Here is a 13,909-nt window from a genome sequence, read left to right on the forward strand (position 1 = left end):
TTTCTAGGAAATAACTTTGGGTATGATTACTGACAAACCTAAACTGGCTGAAGCAAATAGATCAGAAATCTACAAAATTTTTGAGGGCACTGTATTGTCAAGGAAACCAAAAGTGCACTCTTGAGAAAAGTATTTTTAAATTCAAATACCAGCATCAAGTTTTGTGCTCCCACATACAAAAAGCAGCCGTGGAATGCCTCCTCCAAGGATGGCATGCTCTCCAAACTCTTTTCAGATGTGCCTAGGAGAATAATGACAAGGAAGGGGCTCCAGGGGATCACAACCAGAGGCCACAGAGAAGAAATGATAAGATAATTCTTCCCAGGGAGTAGAATCAAGGCCTAGTCCAGCAACCTCTTCCTCGCTACCCTTTCTCCACCTTGGGTGTGAGACTTCCACAATATCTGTGCAGTGGTATTTCATAACTACTAAAGAACATTGACTGTATCTTCTACTCTTCCCCTTCCCAATTCAGAATACTTATTGAAGATATCCTGTGTTTGGAGTTGAGGTGAGGGAGTATATAACTTGTCTTTTTGGTGCATAAGTCGCCTGACCACGAGAAGCCAAAAATAGGCCTGGTGGAGAGGACAGAGGTCCTGGATCCTGAGATGGATGCAGTGCATGAAGGAGAATTGGACTATTTCCCTTGGGTAGGAGGCAGATGTGAGTTTGCTCGATTTATCAGAGGAAGAACGAGACAGATTTTGTTGACCAGAATCTGGACTGTGGCTGACTGTGTTATATATTCAACACACTGTTTTCCTGGGCACATGAGGCAATTGCACAGGTTATTTTCCCTTGAAATTATGTTGGGGGCCATGTGACTTAGTGGTCAATGGAGTGAGTGTAAGCAGAAATAATGTTAAACACTTTTAGACCCAGACCTTAAAACAATACTGAACAATACAAACATTTCTCTATTCCTGTATTCCCCTTCAGGATTAACCTTGTACATTTTTTTCAGCTGTACCTAAATACAGGGGCATCCATGGTTCCTGAGTCCCTACTTGGAGGGGAGCTGCTCAGGAGAGCTGCCTGACTTGCGTTGGACTGTTACCTGAGTGAAAAAATAAACAGAGATTTTGAAGTCTGTTTGTTGCTCTAGCATAGCAAAGTCTATCCTACCTGAAACAGATCTCTTAGGGACACTGCAGCCCATGCCAGGCCAATTTCTATTCAACAGTTTACAGTCATGGAGGGAGACTATGACAGTTTAATCCAAAATATATCTAGGCTTTTCACCCTAATTTGAAAATCCAACAAGAGCATCATCTCCCAAATTACCCTGGAAAATAACTGTTCTAGTGTGCAGTTTCTCTGCTCACCAATACTAACCTTTCTTCAAGGAATAGACAGAAAGAATGCTATAATTTCTATAAAAAGCACTAGTAGATTTTAAAAGATATTTTATGGTGTAAACAGAAGAGTTGTTTTTGTTTGTTTTTTAAAAATTTTTTTTGGTGTGGACCATGTTTTTTTAAAGTCTTTATTGAATTTGTTACAAAATTGCTTCTGTTTTATATTTTGGGTTTTTTGGCTGCTAGGCATGTGGGATCTTAATTCCCTGACCAGGGATTGAACCTGCACCCGCTGCATTGGAAGGCAAAGTCTTAACCACTGGACCACCAGTGAAGTCTCGACAGAAGAGTTTTATATTGCATACCTAGATCCATTTGATGTGTCTTTGAGCATCAATCGTTCCAGTTTCCATGAGTTCTCTACATTTCCAGAAATAGGGATCAGCCTCAATGACTGTCCTTCCTTCTTCCCAGATTCTGGAATGGAGATTTGGATACATAATTAAAAAGACAATACTGCTAAAGAAAACCATTAACTCTTACTCCTCTTTCATGGCCCCTGGTTTGTTGTTCCTTACTCTCTTGGCTTACTCTCCCATGGCATTTTCTGTAACACATGAAAGGTAAAGAAAAGCTAAAAATAATGCCTAAGTTAGAGCTGGTGACAAGTCTAGCATTTGACAAACAGTTCACTCTCACTACTGTCCTTGCCCTCCAGTGGTTCTAGACCAGAGACATCATCTGGTCATTTTTCTTTTGGAATCTTTGCCTTTATTTTTCAAAACTGATTTATGAAACTCTTTGTCTATGATGAGAGGGAGGCCTTTTTCATATGCATTACCATTTTTCTCATTTGCCTTTTTCTTTTTTAACTACTCTTGTGGTTTTGGTTTTTCTTTGTGTTTTTGTATGAAAGGTCTTATCTACTCCAAGATTATAAAAACATACACCTATTTTACATTTAACCAATTGTATTTCTTCAATTTTTATAAATTTAAATCTTTGATCCATCTAGACTTAATTTTTTTTATAAACATGAGATAGAATTCCAGTTTTTTTTTTTCCCCAAATGGCTAAGTGGTAGTTTTGACGATGTATTTTGAATAGTATAGTTTTGCCTGTTTCTGTCCATTTAATATTCCCCTGTTAAATCCTCATTTGTACTTGCTCCTACATTGGAGTCTCTATTCTTTTCATCCTTCTTTATTTAAAAATATTTTTTCATGTAGATTGCATTTTTCCTGGTTATCCTCTTACTGATTCAATTTTCTTTATTTTGCTGTTGTTTCTTCATGTCCATTAGGTGTTGGTGTCCCCAGTATTTTGTCCTTAGTCGACTTTCCTTCTCATTTCTTATGCTCCTACAAGATGTTCTCATCTACTTACATGCTTTCAAACAGTACTCATTTGGAAAGGACTCCAAAATTGTATCCCCTTGTCTGGACTCTCTCTGGAATGCAAGAACAATCACCTATTATGTGTCTCTCTCTCTCTTTATCCTCCGTTCATCTCAAATGCAGCATATCTAAAATGGAAGCTCATCATTCCTATCTCCTGCTCAACCTAAATCTGTTCTCCTTTTTTTAAAAAATAAATTTATTTTCTTTTGTTTACTTTTGGCTGAGTTGTGTCTCCGTTACTGGGCGCGTGCTTTCTCCAGTTGCAGCGAGCAGGGGCCACCCCTCGCCGTGGTGCAGGGGGGCCCCTCACTGCGGTGGCCTCTCTTGTTGCGGAGCACGGGCCCCACGCACACAGGCTTCACTAGTGGCTTGCGGGCTCCAGAGTGCATCCTCAGTAGTTGTGGCACACGGGCCCAGCTGCTCCGCGGCACGTGGGATCTTCCACGACCAGGGCTCGAACCCGGTCCCCTGCATTGGCAGGTGGACTCCTAACCACTGCACCACCAGGGAAGCCCCTTTTTTGCCTTTCTTAATTCACTCAAAAGCAACACTGCCCCTTGTATTGCTCAAAATGGGAAATTCAGATTCATACATTCTGATTCATAAATAGTGTTTTTGTACCTCCCTTTTTCATAATTTTCATGTTACCTCTAGTTAAGAAACATTCTCAAATACACATTCTAGCCTCAGCCATTAGTTTGCGGCTCACCTCTTGTTTAGACCATGACAAAAGCCTCTGTACTGCTTTCTCTTTCTTCAGTATCTGTACTTTTACCCACTCATCCTTTAGACGGTTTCCAGAGATACAATTTAAACACAGATTTGATCATGGTACTTCCCTACTTAAAAGCTTTATATGTCTCCACAATACCAAATTCCTTATATTTTAACATTCTTCTTTAACGTATCGTGATCTTAACTGTGTAGTCTTTTCTTGCACTATAAACCCTGTGTTACAGCTATTTTGGGATTCTTAATATACACCAAACATGCTATATCATTTCACACCTCCAAATATTTGCCTTCAATCCACTTTTACTTATTTGTCTGCCTAACATATACCTGTTCATCCTTCATGACTTATCTAATTTCTAGTTTTCTTTTACCTTCCCAGGTATTCCATTTTTGTCTTCATTCACTTTAAACAAACTTTCATAATAACATCTATCACAAAACATCAAAGTTACTTGTTTGAATGATTGTGCTTGAGGAAAGTTCTTTTCTTATTCATAGTGTTATCCATAGCCCTAGCAAGGTGCATGTCATATAGTAAATGTTCAAAAATTTTTACTCAAATTGAATTCAAACTTAAAGAAAATCTCTAGTAACTTTTGACCTTTTTTTTTTTTTTAACATAACAGCATACATTCTATTTACCTCAACTAGATTGACTTTCTTTTGGATGAATTACCTCTTCATCATTGATTATACTCTTTGATAGTGGAATAATTCCAGGTCCCTCTCGCCCACGACTTGAGATAATGGACCCAGTTTCTTCTCTTTGCTTTTTGGAACAGTCAGGGAATGGCATGTGAATGATACAAGGATCAGAGTGAATGATACAATGAACAGAATTAATTATGTAATAACTGAGGAACCACCTGGAGGTCAGTTGTCTCATCACCATCAACAGCAGCAGTAGTGTTAGCGCTCTAACTAGGTTATGAGACTGAGCTTGATTGCTTCTTGCTTCTTGATCATGCAGAGCTTGTCCTGTTGTTTAAATGTCACATTTTCAATGAGGTCTGCCTTGATCAACGCATTTGAAATTATAACCTCTGCATACTCCTGTTCCCTATGCTTTGCTCTACTTTTACAAATTTTCATGGTACTTATTATCTTATAACATAGTACATAATTTATTTGTTAATAATTTATCCACTCCAGACTTTTTGTGTTTCCTATTTGTATGGTATACCTTTTTCCATCTATTTGTTTTCAATCTCTGTGTCTTTATATTTAAAGTATGTCTTTCATAGGTAAGATATAACTGGAGCATACTTTTCCTTCATGATGACAAGTTCTGCTTTTTAGTGGAAAGTTTATGCCATTAAAATTTAATGCAATTATTGATGAAGTTGGATTTGGGTCTACCATTTTATCATTATTTATTTTCCCTTTGTCTCCTCTGTTTTTTGTCCTCTTCTTACTGATTTCTGACTTCTCTGGATTATTGAAATATCTTTAAGAATTTTATTTTCATTGATCTATTAGATTTTAATTATGCCTCTTTGCATATTTCAAGTGTTTACTCTAGGGATTAAAATATCCATTCTTATCTCTTCACAGTCTACTTAGAACTTATATTGTGTTACTTCACAAAAAATATATATAGGAATACATACTGAAATCATATAGGTTTATAAACCACCTAAATCCTTTATGTTATAATTATCACATATATTACATCAACATACATTATAATCCCCACAAGAAAATGCTATAACTTTTGCTTTAATCAGTCTTATCAACTTTAAAGAAACTAAATGGAAAATAAGTTGTTCTTACTGAACAACTTCCTTTACCATTTCTTGTAATGCAGATGTGCTAGTGACAAACTTTTGTAGTTTTCTTTTATTTGAAAATGTTTTTATTTCTTTTTCATTCTGGGAAAAATTTTCTCCATTGGATATAAAATTCTAGATTGATCATTTTTTGTGTGTTTAAAAATTTAAATACATTGCCTTTCAATCTTCATATTTTCTAATGAGAAGTCAGACATCATTCAAATTGTTGTTCCCTCTATGTAATGTGTCATAGTTTTCTTGTTGCTTTCAAGATTTTCTCTCTGTTGTTGGCTTTCAGAATTTTTAAATTTATTTTGATACTGCTTTGGGTTAACTGAGCTTCCTAGACGATAAATGTCTGGCTTTCACAAAACTGGGGAAGTTTTTAGTCATTATTTATTCAAATATTTCCTCTGCTCTATTCTTCTTCTCCCTACACTTTTCGACTCCAATTGTATGTATATTTGAACTTCTGACATTGTTTCACAGATGCTCTGTTCAGTTTTTTTCAATCTTTTTTCTTTCTGTTTATTAGACTACATGACTTCTGTTGATATTTTCAAGTTCAAAGACTCGTTCTTCTGTTCTCTTCGTTATGCAGTTACAACCATCAAGTTCATATTTTTTTCAGATGTTAGGTATTTTGTCTCGGATTCCTATTAGACTTTTTCTATAGATTAAAATTTTTTCTCTATTAAAATTTCTTAGTTTTTCTCTACAAACTTATTTTTCTTTACCTTATTAAACATAGTTACAGTAGTTGCTTTAAAGTTATTGCCTACTAATTCAAACATCTGGAAAATTTCTGAGCTGAACCCCACTGGCTGTATTTTCTTTTGAGAAAATACATTCTTCATATATTGAGTGACTTTAAACTATAGCGTGTAATTTGTGAATGATATTTTGTGGAGGCTCTATATTTTGTCATATTCCTCTGAACATTCCTCTGTTTATATTTCTGTTTTAGTAGGCAATATCCTTAGTTAAATGCGAACACAGAATCAGCAACTCTTGCTAATTCAGCAAGTCTTGATTCAGTAATTTTTTCCCTTTTTCTGGGCTGCTTGCAATCTGCCCTACCTTTATATGATTCCGAGATCAGAGATTTGGGCAGAGTTGTCCACAAATTTGAGCATTCTTTCTCTAGCTCTTTCCCTTCCAGTATTCTCCCCTCTACTTTACAGCAACTGTGGATGCCCCAAACTCTGTCTCTTAGTTCATCAAGCTAGAATGACCTAAATTTTCTATCAGTGTTTTTCCTACCTCATGTGGAGTCACTGGCAGCCTGTCTGTTTGCCCTCAAGATAAAGGATATAAAAACAGGAAACTCATCCTGTGTCAGTCCATATTTTATGTTTTGAGTCTTCTTCAGAATCTACATGCTTTTTTTCTCTCTTCAGAGCCTTTAGGTAATTTAATTCAATTATTGTCCAGAGTTTATAGTTGTTTTCTTTGGGAAGGCCTGTTGGTTAGAAACTTAATCAGCCACACTGGAACAGAACTCATCTAACTTGTTAATTCACTTTGTTATTATATTTTTTATCCTGGGACAAGGATTTTTTTCAACACTGATGTGAGAAATGTTTGCAGCACAGTTAATACTCAATATATGTCTGTACAATGACAATTAATAGATTTTTTAAAAGATGAAAAAATATATAATATACATTGGGAAAGAAGTACAATATCACTAGAATCAGGAAGATACAAATTTTAAAGGTGTGATATCCATTCACACTCATCAGGTTGGCAAAAGTTAAATTCTGAGAGTACCAAGGATTGGCAAACATGTAGAGAAATGGAAACTATAACACACTGTTAGTGAGAGTGTAAATTAGTCACTATTGGATAGTAATTTTCGTAAAGTTGTAGAAAAATCCCAGCACTTATGCACAGAGACACAAAAATGTACGTAAATATTTGCAATAGTATAGATTTATAGTAACCAAAAAGCTCATAAACATGAGGCTATAAGTAAAATGCAATATATTTATACAAAGGAATATTATAAAGAAGCTCAAATGAATAAAATAGAGATACAAGTTTCACCATGGAAAAACGTGCAAACACAATATTAAATTTAAAAGACTGATGGATATACATGGCATGGTACTATTTATATATGTATTTAAAGATGAAAAAGCAATATTGTATGTCTTTATGGCCCATGTCATAAATCTACATAAACTTGCGTGAGAATACTATATACTAAATTTAAATGAGTAGTTAACCGTGGGCAGTGAGGCAAATGGTATCAGGAAGCAGATTCACAGTTTTAATGTTCTGTTTCTTAAGTAGATGGTAAGTACATGGTTATTCATTATATTATAATCCATACATTTTAAAACCCACATATAGCTGAAATACTTCATCTAAAAATGGGGATAACAATAATACTTACAAATAGTATTGTTTTGAGAATTAAGTGAGGTAATAATATAACTTTAGTAAAATGATTAAAAATTGGTGAGGTGGGTATAGATTTTCTGTAAAATGACAATAATCAGAAGTTGCAATAAAAAACGACATAATGAAAATACCTAGCAATATCAATAAAGGAAAATATTTAAAAATGTAATAAATGAGACCAATATTAAAATTCACTCTATTACCAGGATAGATATATACCAATTCATATAATGGAAAGATAAGCTGGGCCTCTAGATAAGAAGATTCAAATTTGCAGAGACGTTACTCCTTTAAAAACCAATTTATGTGTTAATCATATCATAAACAAAACGTAAAGGTAAATTACTAACAGGGAAGTATACTTTTAAAAATTTTGGCAGAGTGATAATATTTGAATAATAAGAACTCTTTTTAATCAATAAGAAAAAAAATAAGACTCCATAATTTTAAAATAGGCAAAGGAAACGAGCAGGTAATTTACAAATGGTAAAATATAAGTAACCAATAAATAAACATAAAATGCTCAATGACACTAAAAATCTGAACTATAATATTTAAAAAGTAGTAAGTTTTGCTTTATCAAATTAGCAAAGATGTTTAGTAATCTAATAATACTGACTTGGGCAGGATTTCTTGTAATAGTGTCAGGAAAAAGTCAAGAAGATTCCTCCACAGATAAATAAACATTTAAAAACATGAGCAAAAAATACTAAAAAACAATCATTTGAAGGCACCAGAAAACATCCAACAGTGGGCAGAAACTTGAGAAATATTTATTCTAGAAAGAGTACCATTACAATGGGCAAGAACTCCAACTGTGTGGCTTTCTGGTCTGGGGAAGCTCCACAATTACCCCAGGTCAGATGGTGAGAAACCACAACCTTAACAGCTTGAAGCGGTAGATTAGTTCAGAGCCGTACAAGACCTGGAAATTATATACTTCCAAATCTGAATATAAACTCTGCCCAAATTCCTGCACGACTCCTAAATTAATATTTCAAAACTGATAAATAAATAAATAACAGTGTACAATCGTGACAGAATAATGCAAAACAATTAAAATATCTTTGAAGATTACTTAACCTAAAAAGATGCCATGTGGAAATTCTAAGATTCAAAACTGTATATACAGTGTGTCCTCATTTTTGCAGGAAAAACAAGGAAAGAACAGAAAGAAGGAAGAAAGGCAGACTTTATACCTATATTTCAGGTGTTAGCTCTCTTCTTTGCCTCTTGCTCCAACAGGACATAGATATTCTTAAGTGAACTCACATCCAAACCTTCACTGCCCTGAATGTGTATTCTCTCATAATGTAGGTCTGTCTGAAAATGTGCTGAGATATATTTTGGATCCTTTTCCTACCATTGCCTTCAGAATATCTTCATGATTTTTTTTTTAGTGGATGATTGTAGGTATCAAACTGCTTTTATATTTAGATTCTATTAGCTGCTGTAAGTGAACGAGGTAGTATTTCTATTTTAAAATGTCAATACTTGATATTAGTCAGAAGTATGTTTTGAGACTATTTACACATGATGAAAAATGTCTGATGTGAAACTACAAATGTTCTCAAGTTCTTTCAAAATTTATTTTAGAGTACATGAACCAATAATTTGAAGACCACTCCCTAAAGAATCCTGTTAAACAAAAACCTTAGTGAGTAATGTAAATTCTACTGAAGATCTTATAGGAGACATAGCTCAGCAAACAGTTTTAAAACATTTTACTAGATGTTTTCCTAGCACTTTTAGAGCACACTGCCATGGGAGTTTTTGGTTTGGTTTTCCCTGTTCTCTCATACTCACAGATTTACAAGTTTCCTTCTCTGCTCTTATATACGTCACCAGCTTCTAGCTCTAGATTCTTGCACTTAAATTTACATCTGAGCTTTGTCCTACAGAGCACTTAGCCCTCTTATAAGCCAGTTCAGCAACCATCTTTGCTTACTTCAGTTTATCTTTTGGGCTATTCCTTCATGAAAATTATACCATCTTTTGTAAAAATATACATATGACTGGAAGAAACTTCTCCAAAATTTTAATACGTATAAGAAATTTTACTTTTCTTTTTTACGCTTTTCTGTAATTTTTTCAAAATGTCCACAAACACCTTGTTACTTTACAATAAAAAAAAAAGAAGCTATGAAAAATTAGATGAAATACTAAAAGAAATGGGATAAATATATATGGGAACTTAAAATGATAAAGGTAGCTTCGCAAGTCAATGGAAATGGGATGTAATAGAATTACAAAGAATTCAATGTAATAGATAAACAGTAATTTTAATAACCTGGAGGAAAATACAGCTTAATGTTTAACTGATCTTAAATATGGGAGGATATCCTAGGTATTGTTGATCTAAAACAAATAGACTGCCAGATATTTCTCCAGCAAAGCTGAGTTTGTTTAGGGTCAGAAGAGAATTTCAGTCTGGGCTCTGCAACCATGGTGAGCCATGTGCAAGTCCCCTCATGGCAAGGGAAGGAAAATGTTTTTATATAGGGGAAAAGGCAGTTGGGAGGGCTATAGTAAACAAAGATTCCATGGCTTTTTCATTGGCTGAGTCCTTGATAGGAAAGAAGAGGAGTCTTTCTTCTTCCTGCTATTATTGCTGGGTGTGCCAGCTCCCCCTTCCCATCTCCCAGCTCTTTCTAATTGAGGTTTCTGTTTAGCAATATTTTATATTTCCCCCTTTTGATCAAGATCTTTCTCTGAAAGCACTGCTGATCAAGAGTCAAGTTTTCTAGTTTCAGTGGCTTTCTGGCTCTCAATGCTAGGAAGGACCTTTCCTGAGTGTAGTGTCTCACGTTGGAGGAAAAAATGTTGGCTAATCTATTGAGGTTACATACAACTAACAAGAAGGGGAGACTCTCAGGCACTTTTATGTAATGTCCATGTGTTATCAATATCATAGGCATTAGAGATCATCTGAAGCATCCTGTCACCATCAAATGTTTGACACAAACTTCCAATAAGTCTGGTCCAAAAGTCTTGGGAGAGCTGTCTCATCAGACATCATCTGCTTCAATTCTGGGAAATCTTTACTTTCAGGTCACCAAATGATGTGCGATTCCAGTCAGGGTACAGTACCTTTTCTAGGAGTGTCACATGAATCCAAGTGTCTTTTCCTTGGAATTTGGCAGTAAAGTGTTGGTTAGCAGTACCTGACAGGGGTCTTTCCAGTGAGGTTGAAGAGCATTCTTCTGGAGGTGTCTTTTCCCACAAATGAAATCTCAGGTTGCAATGTGTGATGCTTATGGTCTTTGTCTCCCAAGAGAACACTGTATAAAGATTGCTCCACCAAAACATGGTTATTTTTAATAAAAGCAGTAAGGCCTTTGCAATATCAGAGTATCTCTCATTGTATCAGTGTGGGTCAAAAGAAGGAGGAGCCAAGTACATTGGGCATCCTGTGACTATCTCAAATGGTGAGAATTTATGAGTTCCAAAAGGCATAGATCTAAGATTTAGAAGGACCAATGCCAGTATCTTGGCCAAGGTATTCGGTTGGAAGGCCTCTACAAATTTTGTCAACTGAACATTAATAATGACACTTGATAAAGAAGATGTGGCACATATATACAATGGAATATTACTCAGCCATAAAAAGAAACGAAATTGAGTTACTTGTAGTGAGGTGGATGGACCTAGAGACTGTCCTACAGAGTGAAGTAAGTCAGAAAGAGAAAAACAAATACCATATGCTAACACATATATATGGAATCTAAAAAAAAAAAATGGTTCTGAAGAACCTAGGGGCAGTACAGGAATTAAGATGCAAACATAGAGGATGCACTTGAGGACATGGAGAAGGGGAAGGGGAAGCTGGGATGAAGTGAGAGAGTGGCATGGACATATATACACTACCAAATGTAAAATAGCTAGCTAGTGGGAAGCAGCCACATAGCACAGGGAGATCAGCTTGGTGCTTTGTGACCGCCTGGAGGGGTGGGATAGGGAGGGTGGGAGGGAGAGGCAAGAGGGAGGAGATATGGGGATATATGTTTATGTATAGCTGATTCACTTTGTGATACAGCAGAAACTAACACACCATTGTAAAGCAATCATACTCCAATTAAGATGTTAAAAAAATCTTAAAAAAGAAAAATAATAATGACACTTGAGTCTTAATAGAGCATTCGACTAAACCAGAGGATTAAGAGCGGTAAGCACAGTGAAAATTTTCTAAAACCAGCCAAACACTACTAACTTGTTTAAGTACCTAGACAGTACAATGGGTTCCTTGATAGCCATGAGTTTGATAACAGTTCTCAGGTAGGTATAATTTTTTCCAAATGAACTTTAGCCACAGAAGAGATAGTAGTCTGTTTGCAAGTGAAGGCTTCAGTAGAGTGTAAAAATATTCAGACTATGACTAAACTATATTCATATCCATGAGATGGAGGAAATTGTATGAAATCCACTTGCCAGGTCTCAGATGGTCCATTAGGCAGTTTAAAATGTTGGAGAGCAGTATGAACAGGCTTCCTTGGGTTGTACTTCAGACAAGTGGAACAAGTGACGTAGAGGATTTTTGTGGCCTTGTTAATATTTCCCCACCAATGCTGATCCATGAATGCTATCCTGTTGTCAGTAGACCAATGGTTCAATGCAGGCACAGTGGTGAGGAGTGGGCATTTTAGAGTCTCTGTTAGGACTGGGTTGTTATTTGGGCCAAACCAGAGCTTTCTCTTTTTATCAAACAAACAACTGTTGAATTTCAAATCTTGTTTTTCCTTTTCTGAGGCCAACTGTTGGGCTTCTCTAGCCAGTTTTTCTAAGTATCATGTGGGAAAATATCCCTTGGGACCATGACAGAGATTTGGCTGCTCTTGGTCCCCGTAAAGGCAGCATTTCTTGTGGAAATATCGGCAAGGTGATTTCCCTTAGCTTTCAGAGAGTCAAGTTTAAAAAGCCTCAGAATTTTAATAATAGCTAAAGTGGCAGGTAAAAGTATTGCATCCAATAACTCCTAAACATGGGGACATTTACTTTTTTTTTTTTTTTTTCCCTAGAAAGGCTGTTGGAGCAGAGGCTGGTAAAGAGGGGATTAGATTCAGGGCTTATTTATTTATTTGTTTATTTTTTTAAATTTTATTTATTTATTTTTGGTTGCATTGGGTCTTCGTTGCTGTGTGAGGGCTTTCTCTGGTTGCAGCGAGTGGGGGCCACTCTTCACCACGGTGCACGGGCCTCTCACTGTTGCGGCCTCTCTTGTTGCGGAGCACAGGCTCCAGATGCACAGGCTCAGTAGTTGTGGCTCACGGGCCCAGTTGCTCCGCAGCATGTGGGATCTTCCCAGACCAGGGCTCGAACCTGTGTCCCCTGCATTGGCAGGCAGATTCTCAACCACTGCGCCACCAGGAAGCTCCATTTACATTTTTTTATTCCTCTGGAAGTAAGGAAGCCATGTTGCTTCCACAACTTTCCAAAATCATGAGCTACTCCTCTGAAAGCATATCTACTATCAGTGTAAATACTGGATGTTTTGTCCTTGGCTAAAGTACAAATCAGTGGAAGAGAACATAATTCTTCCTGTTGAGCTGAAGTAACCATAGGTAAAGATGATGCCCCACCAAAATCTAAAGGAGTTGCAATAGCATACCCAGCAAAACATTTGCCATTGTCACCATTTAAATAAGAACGACCAGTGAACCGTGAGAAGTCAACGTTACCTAGAGGATCTTCCTGTAGATCATCCCAAGGAGTGAAGAGGTGATCCATCAGCATAAGCCGTCCTGAAGGACTTCACTGCTGATGGAAGGGAAAAGAGTATCTGGGTTAATATAATTATAACATAAAAGAGTTATGTGAGAAGCATTTAACAAAAGGACTTCATAGGAAGTGAGGCGGCTGGCTGAGGAATGGTGCGTATGATGAGAATTCAAGAAAGTTTCTACTGCATGAGGTACAAAAATAGCTAAAGGGGATTCCCACAATGATTTTCTTGGTGGTCTTAACCAAAGGACAGTGGACACAATGGCTCTAAGACAAGAGGTATCCCTGTGCCACAGGGTCCAGTTGCTGGCTCTAATACCTTATGGGCTGTTGTTGGTCCCTATGTTTGGGGGTGTGTACCCCAAGGGCATTCTCTTCCTTTTCATATACAAAAAGGAAAACGGGAATCTGATAATTGGGATGCCCAAGGGAAGGAGGGGTCATCAAACTCTCCTTTAAGACTTTGAAAGCTATGTTCTCCAGTTCTTCCCATAAAATTGGGTCACGTTTGTTATTGTTTAGTAAAACATACAGAGGTTTGGCCCTGAGAGAGAAATTTGGATCCAATTCTGGC

The 13,909-nt window shown here is 36.5% G+C and overlaps 1 long non-coding RNA gene across 1 annotated transcript in view; it reads right to left on the minus strand.

Moving 5' to 3' along the window:
* Positions 1 to 13,909, minus strand: part of LOC307176130 — a 57,278-nt gene that overhangs the window by 3,870 nt on the left and 39,499 nt on the right. Inside the window, exons 2-4 of the long non-coding RNA XR_013824614.1 lie at positions 13,293 to 13,371; positions 1,667 to 1,778; positions 974 to 1,060 (exon numbers count right to left, since the gene is read on the minus strand). This is a non-coding gene — a long non-coding RNA (uncharacterized lncRNA). The remainder of the gene's footprint in view (positions 1 to 973; positions 1,061 to 1,666; positions 1,779 to 13,292; positions 13,372 to 13,909) is intronic.

The sequence above is a fragment of the Stenella coeruleoalba genome, assembly GCF_951394435.1.
Source record: "Stenella coeruleoalba genome assembly, chromosome: 17".
Classification (NCBI taxonomy): Eukaryota; Metazoa; Chordata; class Mammalia; order Artiodactyla; family Delphinidae; genus Stenella; species Stenella coeruleoalba.